Below are 10,905 nucleotides of genomic sequence, written 5' to 3'. Positions count from 1 at the left end.
TTTCATTTCATCATGCAAATTTACAGTTAGCATACACCACACAAGCATGGATGTTGAAATTTAAGACTCGTGCCATGCAAGCAAACATATGAAATGCACATTCAAATGCACCATACAAGTTCATGAGCTTGCTCCCCCTACTTGTGTGCTCAAGATTTTAATTGATCCCCTTCCTTTGTCATATCTTATCTCTCTACACTATTTCTCCTCCTATCACTTATCTTTGTTTCTCTGCCCCTTTGTCATCAATGACCACAAAGGCTTAAAGTATAGATAGGTTCAAATTATAGATAGATCGGGGTGAAACCATGTGAAATGAGGATCATTTTTCAATTTTGTTCAATCTAGATTACTTGCAAAAGATATTTAACTTGGTTTGATCCAAGGACAAGCTTCTTCACACCTCTAAATAAGGGTTATCTTGTACCATGTTGAGTTAAACACTTATAGAGCTCATTTTATAGATCAAACACTAGGTTTACAAGCCCACAAACATGTCATATGCTACCACTAGATCATTTCAAACATACAAGCAATAGTGGTAACATACAAGCATCAAATTCATTTGATTTTCATGAATGAACCTATTCAAATGTGAAATATGTCTAGATGCACTAATCATGTCCTTAGCAAGGATGAATGTCATGCCAATTAATTTATACCTTGTATTGCTTGAAGGAGAGGCATGTCATATAAATTTGGGGGTGCATCAACACATATTGGTGAAGTCAAGTATGTTCAATTCATTCCTTAGCTTGCAAAACCTCTTCTCATCAAGTGGCTTGGTGAATATGTCGGCAAGTTGATCTTCGGTGCCCACACTCTCTATGCAAATGTCCCCTTTTTGTTGGTGGTCTCTTATGAAGTGATGACGGACATCTATATGCTTTGTTCTTGAGTGTTGAACCGGGTTGTTTGTGAGTTTGATGGCACTCTCATTGTCACATAGCAATGGCACTTGTTTGATCCTAATTCCAAAATCACTTAAAGTAGCCTTCATCCAAAGTAATTGAGCACAACAACTACCGACCAAAATGTATTCCGCTTCGGCGGTTGAAAGTGCTACACTATTTTGCTTCTTTGATGACCAAGATACAAGCGATCTTCCCAATAGTTGACATATGCCCGATGTGCTCTTTCTCTCAACTTTGCATCCCGCATAATCAGAGTCCGAATATCCAATCAACTCAAATCTTGCTCCTTTGGGATACAATAATCCAACATGTTGTGTGTGCTTCAAGTACCTCAATATCCTCTTGGTAAGGCTTGAAATCTAGCACATATGCATACACTAAACATCACATCCAGTCTTGATGCGGTCACATAGAGTAGGCTTCCAATCATAGACCGATACATCTTTTGATCCACCATGTTGCCACTTGCATCATTATCCAAGCTTTCACTTGTCCCCATTGGTGTACTAATAGCTTTACTATCATCCATTCCAAACTTCTTGAGCATGTCCTTGATATACTTGCCTTGACTCACAAATGTGCCATTCTTCATTTGCTTGATTTGAAGACCAAGGAAGTAACTAAGCTCTCCAATCATGGACATCTCAAACTCACTTGCCATCATCTTGTCAAACTCCTCACAAAAATCTTGATTTGTTGACCCAAAAATGATATCATCAACATAGATTTGCATTACAAACAAGTCATTTCCAAGCTTCTTGGTGAAGAGAGTGGTGTCAACCTTTCCCATCTTGAATCCCTTAGAGAGTAGGAAATTCCTCAATCTCTCATACCATGCTCTTGGTGCTTGTTTCAATCCATACAAAGCCTTTCTTAATTTGTAAACATGGTTGGGTTTCTTTTCATCTTCAAAACTGGGAGGTTGCTCAACATACACAAGCTCATTGATGTACCCATTGAGAAATGCACTCTTCACATCCATTTGGTACAACTTGATGTTGTGGGCACAAGCATAGGCTAACAAGATCCTAATTGCTTCCAATCTTGCAACCGGGGCATATGTTTCTTCAAAGTCAAGACCTTCAACTTGAGTGTAACCTTGAGCCACTAATCTAGCTTTGTTCCTTATTACTATCCCATCTTGATCTTGCTTGTTCCGAAAGACCCATTTAGTTCCAATCATATTATGATTCTTAGGCCTCTCAACTAACTCCCATACTTGGTTTCTTGTGAAGTTGTTTAGCTCTTCATGCATAGCATTGACCCAATCAACATCCTTCAAAGCTTCATCTATCTTCTTAGGTTCCATGGATGACACAAATGAGAAATGCTCACAAAATGAAGCCAATCTTGATCTTGTTTGTACACATCTTGAAATATCACCAATGATAGTGTCCAATGGATGATCTCTTGCAACACTAGTTGGTTGAAGCAATTGCACTTGATTGCTAGCATTTGATTGATCACTTAGTTGAGATGATGAACTAGCCACTTGTTGATCTTGCTTATTGCCATCACTAGTGCTTGCTTGGATTTGATCATGAGAACAACTAGCTTGCACATTTGAGTTAGAGAGCACTTGATTCCTGTCATCTTTAATATCAATCACCTCTCTAGGCCTTAACTCACCAATGTCCATGTTTCTCATTGCCTTGATCAATTGAGTGCCTTTCACATCATCTAGATTCTCATCTTCCTCTTGGGAACCATTTGTTTCATCAAACTCCACATCATAAACCTCCTCAAGAGTACCACTAGCCAAATTCCAAACTCTATAAGCCTTGCTAGTAGTGGAGTAACCAAGCAAGAAACCTTCATCACATTTCTTTTCAAACTTGCTCAATCTAGTGCCTTTCTTCAATATGTAGTATTTACAACCAAATACCCGAAAGTATGCTATGTTTGGCTTTCTTCCATTCAATAGCTCATAAGGTGTCTTCTCCATCATGGGGTGACAATAGAGTTGGTTGCTATAGTAGCAAGCCGTGTTGATTGCTTCGGCCCAAAATGAATGACTCACATTGTACTCACTCAACATTGATCTTGCCATATCAATTAAGGTTCTATTCTTTATTTCAACTAACCCATTTGATTGAGGAGTATACTTGGCTAAGAATTGATGTCTAATTCTAAATTCATCACACAACTCATCAATTCTTATGTTCTTGAACTCACTTCCATTGTCACTTCTAACTTTCTTGATTGTTGTTTCAAACTCATTGTGAACACCCTTGACAAAAGATTTGAATCTTGCAAACACATCACTCTTGTCACCAAGAAAGAAGCCCTATGTGTATTTAGTGAAATCATCCACAATCACAAATTCATATTTGTTTCCACCAATGCTAGTATATGTGGTTAGTCCAAACAAGTCCATGTGCATCAACTCAAATGCCTTAGATGTGCTCATCATGCTCTTCTTAGGATGTGTGTTACCAACTTGTTTTCCGGCTTGACATGCACTATATAGCTTATCTTTCTCAAAAGTGACATCTTTCAAGCCTCTAACTAAGTCATGCTTAATCAACTTGTTCAATTGTTTCATTCCAACATGACCAAGCCTTCTATGCCATAACCAACCCATGCTAGATATAGTGATCAAACATGTTGATAATTGAGCTTCTCTAGCATTGAAATCGACTAAGTATAGATTCTCATATCTAAATCCTTTAAATATCAAGTTAGAGCCATCTACACTTATGATCTCTACCTCATCCACACCAAATATGAACTTGAAACCAAGATCACACAATTGAGCTACCAACAAAAGGTTGAAGTTCAAGCTCTCTACTAGTAGCACATTGGAAATGCTCAAGTCATTGGATATTGCAATCTTACCAAGCCCTTTGACCTTGCCTTTTCCATTGTCACCAAAAGTGATACTATCAAACCCATTGCTCTTGTGTTCATTGATTGAATTGAACATTCTTGGATCACCGGTCATGTGTTGTGTGCACCCGCTATCAAGCACTCAATGCCTTCCTCTGGCTTTATAATTGACCTACAAAAGAAGATCAATTCTATTTAGGTACCCAAACTTGCTTGGGTCCTTGAAGGTTAGTTACCAAGGTCTTTGGTACCCAAATGGTCTTCTTCTTTAGGCCCACAATTGGTGTACCAATGAACTTAGCATTCACACCGTTGGCACCCTTATAAAGCATGTAACAAGAGTCAAATTTGATTGAGGATACACTAGGTAGCTTATTCTTGTTTTGCAATTTTGCTCTATATGCCCAACTTGCTTGCATCTATTGCAAAATTGACTATTGCCCTTCACAAAGCTAGCTTTGGGAGTGACAAAGGCCGCCTTGTCTTTCTTGGGGATATAGCCTAATCCCTCTTTGTTGAGAGAGAACCTTTGGCTACCCAAGCACTTTAGCAAGCGGGCTTCTCCACCATAGGCATTGCCTAAGGCACGAGTGAGCTCATTCACCTCCTTCTTGAGGGTCTTATTTTCCACCATTAGTAAGGTTTCACAAGTGAGACCATCACTCAAAGGTGAAGTAGACGTGGTAGTTCTACAAGAAGTGTTAGTGGGAGCAACAAAAATAGATTTATCAATAAGATCACATGTTAGTCCCACATCACATGATATGATCACTTGCTCCTTCTTGGCTTCCTCCACTTTGCTTTGCTCAATGAGAGAGGAGTGAGCCTTTTCAAGCTTAGAGTGAGCTTTGCCAAGCTTCTCATGAGCTTCCATTAGCCTCTCATGAGTACCATTGAGCTCATCAAAGGATTGCTCAAGAAGTTTTACTTTCTTGCATAATTCTTTGCATTCCTTTCTCTTCATCTCATTGCAAGCATGCACTTGCTCACACATGTCCAAGAGCTCCTCCTTGGTGTACTCCTCATCCTCATCATCATCATCATTATCATTCCTACAAGAGTTACTTTCACATTCATCATCATCACTCTCATCATATTTTACCTTGGTAGGCTTTGCCATGAGACATGTTGATGGAGTGTCAAAGATGGAGAGCTTCTTGTTGATGGCGATGCTTGCTAGTGCTCTCTTGATAGATTTCTTGTCATCATCACTAGAGCTATCACCATCCGAGGAACCATCGCTATCCAAAGTGACTACATAGCCTCCACCTTTCTTCTTCTTTTGGAAGGTCATTCTCTTCTCCTTCTTCTCCTTCTTTTCATTTTTATCTTTCTTGTGCTTCTTCTTCTCATCTTCATCATTATCACTATTGTAGGGACAATTTGCTACAACATGATCGAGGCTCTTGCAATTGTAGCATCTTCTCACATACTCTTTGCTCTTTGTGTGATCTCTTCTCTTTCTTACACCATAGCCCTTCTTCTTCATGAATTTGCCCATTTTGCGCACAAATAGAGCCATGGCTTTATCATCAATGTCACTAAGATCATCATCATTACTTGATTCTTTCTTGGACTTGCCCTTGTTCTTGGATGATGATGAGCTAGCCTTGAATGCTATACTCTTCTTCTTCTTGTCCTCTTCTTCTTTCTTCTCATCCTTGTCATCCCCTTCCCTTTTCACACGGTATGTCTCTTGTGTCATGACATCACCTAGTACTTGGTTGGGGGTAGCCTCCTTCAATCCTCCTCTTATGATGAGCAATCTCAATATCTCAAATCTTGGAGGTAGGCACATCAAGAACCGATGAGAGACATCATCATCCTTGATCTTCTCTCCCAATGCCTTCAAATCATTGACAATCACTTACAACCGATGGAACATCTCCGGAATGCTCTCATAATCCTTCATCTTGAAACTTGTCAACTTGTCCTTGAGGATATACAATTTGGCACTCTTCACCGCTGGTGTGCCCTCATACGTTTCTTCTAATCTTTTCCACACCTCATTTGCTCTTTCACAATCCTTGATTTGCTCAAACACCTTGGAATCAATGGCATTGTATATGGTGTTGAGAGCCATTGTATTGCATTGCTTGTTGATCTTATCTTGGTTGGGGGGATCATCGGGATCGATGAAAGCATAGTCATTCTCGGTCACTTCCCATACTTGATCATTGATTGAACCAAGATACATCCTCATCTTTCCCTTCCAATAATCATAGCATGTGCCATCAAAGAACGGTGGTTTGCCCCCCACATGGTTGAACACAACTTGAGCCATAATTTGACACCGAGGTTGTTAAGCCTTCAATCAAACGGTAACCACGGCTCTGATACCACTTGAAAGGTCCTAATATGGCTAGAGGGGGTGAATAGCCTATTTAAAAATCTATAAATCAACTAGAGCAATTTAATTAGTATGACAAATAGCAAAATGCAAACTTGCTCTAGCTCTACAAGGGTTACAAGCCACCTATCCAATAATTCTAGTTGTAATGATTACTAGGCACACAACTTGCAAAGTTACTACTCACTAAGAGCTCTCAATCTTCCTACTCTAAAGAGCTCCACTAGATGAACTTAATAAAACAAAATAAGCTCTCAATTCTAATTACACTAAAGAGCTTGCCACAACAAGTTTACAAGAATGTAAATGAGTGAGTAGGGTGATTATACCGCCTTGTAGAGGAGTGAACCAATCACAAGATGAAGATTAAGCCAATCACCGGGAGAATACAAATGACAAGAGACAACCAATTTTCTCCTGAGGTTCACGTGCTTGCTAATACGCTACGTCCCCGTTGTGTCGACCAACACTTGGTGGTTCGGCAGCTAAGAGGTATTTCACAAACCTTGTCCACACGATTGGACACCGCAAGAACCTACTCACAAGTGAGGTAACTCAATGACACGAGCAATTTACTAGAGTTACCTTTCAGCACTCCACTGGGGAAGGTACAACTCCCCTCACAATCACTGAAGGCGGCCACGAACAATCACCAACTCGTGCCAATCCTCCACCGCTGCACCAAGCCGTCTAGGTGGTGGCAACCACCCAGAGTAACAAGCGAAATCCGCAGCACAACACAAATACCAAGTGCCTCTAGATGCAATCACTCAAGCAATGCACTTGGATTCTCTCCCAATCTCACAAAGATGATGGATCAATGATAGAGATGAGTGGGAGTGCTTTGGCTAAGCTCACAAGATTGCTATGTCAATGAAAATGTGCAAGAGAGTGAGCTAGAGCCGGCCATGGGGCTTAAATAAAAGCCCCCGCAAAATAGAGCCATTGTACCCCTTCACTAGGCACTGATCGGGGTGACCGGACACTCTGGTCCTACTGACCGGACGCAGGGCTCAGCGTCCGATCGCTCGATGGCGGCCACGTGTCATCCTGTGTTCAACAGGAGTCGTCTGATCTCAATGGTTGATAGTTAACTGGATGCTCCGGCACAAGTGACCAGACGCTGAACCCCCAGCGTCCGGTCATTTACAGTAAGGTTACAAAACCAGTTTTCTTCGACCGGACTCATCCGGTGGCACTTGACCGGACACATCCAGCGTCCGGTCAGTCACCCTGATTACGGTGCAGCTACGTCACCTTTGACCGGACACTGTCTTCCAGCGTCCGGTCAGTCAGAGGCCCAGCGTCCGGTCACATGACCGACGCCAGGGTATCACTGCCATGCCTGACCAGACGCGCCGATCTCTCTGAGATCAGCGTCCGGTCAGTTGTAAAATAGCAAGACTAACCCTTTATCATCTCTATCTCCTTCACCCTTGCTCAAATGTGCCAACCACCAAGTGTATCACCTTGTGCACATGTGTTAGCCTATTTTCACAAACATTTTCAAGGGTGTTAGCTCTTCACTAGATCCTAAATGCATATGCAATGAATTAGAGCATCTAGTGGCACTTTGATAACCGCATTTCGATATGAGTTTTACTCCTCTTAATAGTACGGCTATCTATCCTAAATGTGATCACACTCATTAAGTGTCTTGATCACTAAAACAAAATGGCTGCTACATTTTATACCTTTGCCTTGAGCCTTTTGTTTTTCTCTTTCTTCTTTTCCAAGTTCAAGCCTTTGACCATAACAATGCCATCACCATTGTCATGATCTTCGTCATTGCTTCATCACTTGGAGTAGTGCTACCTATCTCATGATCACTTTGATAAACTAGGTTAGCACTTAGGGTTTCATCAATTAACCAAAACCAAACAAGAGCTTTCAGACGGCAAAGGGGGTAGTGAGGCGGAACCCTAAACCCTAAATCTCGGGCAACAAGAGTGCTCAACTACTCAAGCTCAGGCCCCGGGAGTGCTCGACTCTCGACTACTCAAGCAAATGTAGGGCGGCCGCACCCTTGGCGGCGGTGAGCAGATGGGAGAGATGTGGAAGACAGGGGCTCCATTGTTGGAAGCGAGCACAAAAGAAACGCCGACAGCTGGAGGGGAGCGCGGAGAAGAATTTGTATTCGGTGATACGACGATACGAGCGGCGAGACGACGAGAAACAGGGCGAGAAACAAAACAGGGGTCGGTCAAACTAGTGGAAGGCACGTGTCAAGGCATCGAGCAGTGTGGGTGGGTGATGTGTGGCTGTAGATAACCGGAGTTGCCTCACATAGTTGTGGGATTGCTTTTTCGGCTTCTGTTGGGCTAGGAGCCCAACCTGCTGGCACATGCTTTATTGGGTTGTGGCCAACAAGCAGGAGGGAGGAGGAGGCACGAGAGGGGCCCCTATGAGGGAAATAAATTTCATGGACCCTGAGTCCATGGAATCTGTCGTACGTCCCTTTAGCCAATGGCTGCCACGTGGCACCTTGAACAGATGAAGCGTGTGAGAGATCACGCGTGCGGGGTGGGCGAGCGCTTAAGCCAAGCAGTGGGCCAGCCTTGCGTACCAAAGGAAGCAGGTGGGGGCACGGTGACCGTGTGATTTGTTTTCGTGCAACGTGTCGTGCATCTAAGGCATGGGCGCACGTTGCGATGTTTGGGCCCAGGGTCCATAGAATTTATTTCCCCTACAAGCTAGGCTCGGCCTGGCTAAAAACAAGGGCAGGCTAAAAGGGTAGCCACAGGTAAAAAAAGAAAGAAGAATTTTCTTTTACTGAAACTCCAGAAAAAAGAACCGAAACAATTTTTCAACAGCGCAAAATTTAGAAAAAACTCATTTTTATGCACATTAAACTGAATTGAACACACTATCCATGACCGATTTATTTTAGTTTCGAAAAACTCGTTTTTATGCACATAAAAACTTGTTGCTATGGTATGATTGCATCAAACATACCATCCATGACCGATTAATTTTAGTTTAGAAAATAATTATTTATTGCACCAAATATTCATGAGAACCACCAACATTGGATAAATTTTAAAATTATTAGAAAAATGTTGAATTAAGTTGTACTTTCTATCACATCCCAAAAATAAATATTTTGAGGGTGTGTACATTCCTCTTCACCACAGACCATGAGAGCAACATGCTGGCATAAGTCATATGATAGATCATTGTTGTTAAATATTTGCACATCATTAAAAATGATGGGAAGTGTTGCTCGTATACAGAGCGGTCTACAAGAATTGTTGCTCGTATTCCTCATTAAACCTCTCGTGGGTTTTAAGGGGGTGCGCATTTTGGTACTTGGTGGAGAGGCTTTCTTTGCGTCTTCATTTGACGATTATCTTTGTTGTGGTTGTTGTGTTGCTATCTTGCTCGTGTTGCGAGAGGTTTTGTTGATGGCAGAGTTATCTTAGTTAGTCTATTGTGGTTGCTTTCCATTGTAAAGCCATCTAGGGCCGTTGTTGTTTGCCGAGTCCAGATCTTCTTATTTATCAAAATAATTAGTAGCATTCGTGGTTGGTTTGTTTGAAAAAGTAATCATACGCACTACTGATTTGTACTACAAAATAGTCATGACATAACAACACTATAAATTTGTGATCTTTTTCCTTGAGATATCTACCTATATCATTTCTTATGCTTAATCCCAGTCTGCAGCCAATGAATGACCTTACCAATACTCAGGAACATATTCAGCGCAAACCACGTCTTTGGTGAAATTGTGAAAACCGCCTTCAAAAACATATTTAGGAGCTCTCCACATTTTCTAAACGATGCACATCAATAGTACATCTATAGGTGTAGATTGACACAAAATTTAAGGTGCAAACTCAATATCAGAAAAATCCATATGAAAATAACAATTTTCAAGTACAAATGAACTAGAAGACAAAATTATCACTTGAAATTTGATATTTTGATACGACTTTTTATTAAACGAGTTTGTATCTCAACTTTTGCAATAATATACATCTACAGATAAACTGTGGATATACCTCATTTTAATTTTTTATGTTTTCCAAGAGGGTTTTTATGATTCCACCATAGACATGGAATGAATATTTCTCCCAATACTCACCATCATGCTTGCAACTGACTACTAGGTTTGGGATCACGTTTTACCTATGAAGTGGAGAGCAACCCAAGTGTGCAGTCACGGATCTTGGAAAATAAGTTACGATAGACTTCTTCCGTTATCTTGCATCTTTGGGCCGTCCTTTAATTTAAAGCTTCTATGGGTAGCAATTTATAGAAGGTTTTAGGAGTGACTCTATGCTTTAAGTAGGGATAGCAGGGTTTGAGTTCACCTTATCTCGGTGCTAGATCCACGCCTGCAAATGTGCTATAAGATGGATGGTGCCTAAAATCATCATTTTGACTTGGCACAAAAAGAACTAGGCCCAACGTTTGTGCAAAAAAAGGGGCCCAAACTTGTGAAAAGTTTAGTCACCTTTGCTTGTCTTTTTTATTAAAAATTACTAGAAATGGGATGTGTCTGAATTTTAGCTTCCTTTCCGGTGATGGTTATTGCATATATTTTATACTAGAATTGCAGCTTTAGTTCTTTGCAATTTATGTAGGCATATTCTGTAGTTTTTTGTTTCGAGAATAAAAAACCCGTTAGACAAAATCACAAACCTGACAAAATCTTATCTATGTGGGCATAAAGACAACTAACAACAATTCATAATTGTTTCGATAGTCAGACATATGATACCAAGAGAAATAGCAAATCATAAAAGTAATAATTTACTTGTAAAAATTGGTTGTTCAAAAATGTTGTCTGAAACCATCTTAAAATTT

This window comes from Miscanthus floridulus, chromosome 14 (genome assembly GCF_019320115.1).
Source record: "Miscanthus floridulus cultivar M001 chromosome 14, ASM1932011v1, whole genome shotgun sequence".
Taxonomy (NCBI): Eukaryota; Viridiplantae; Streptophyta; class Magnoliopsida; order Poales; family Poaceae; genus Miscanthus; species Miscanthus floridulus.
This window is presented reverse-complemented; position numbering follows the sequence as displayed.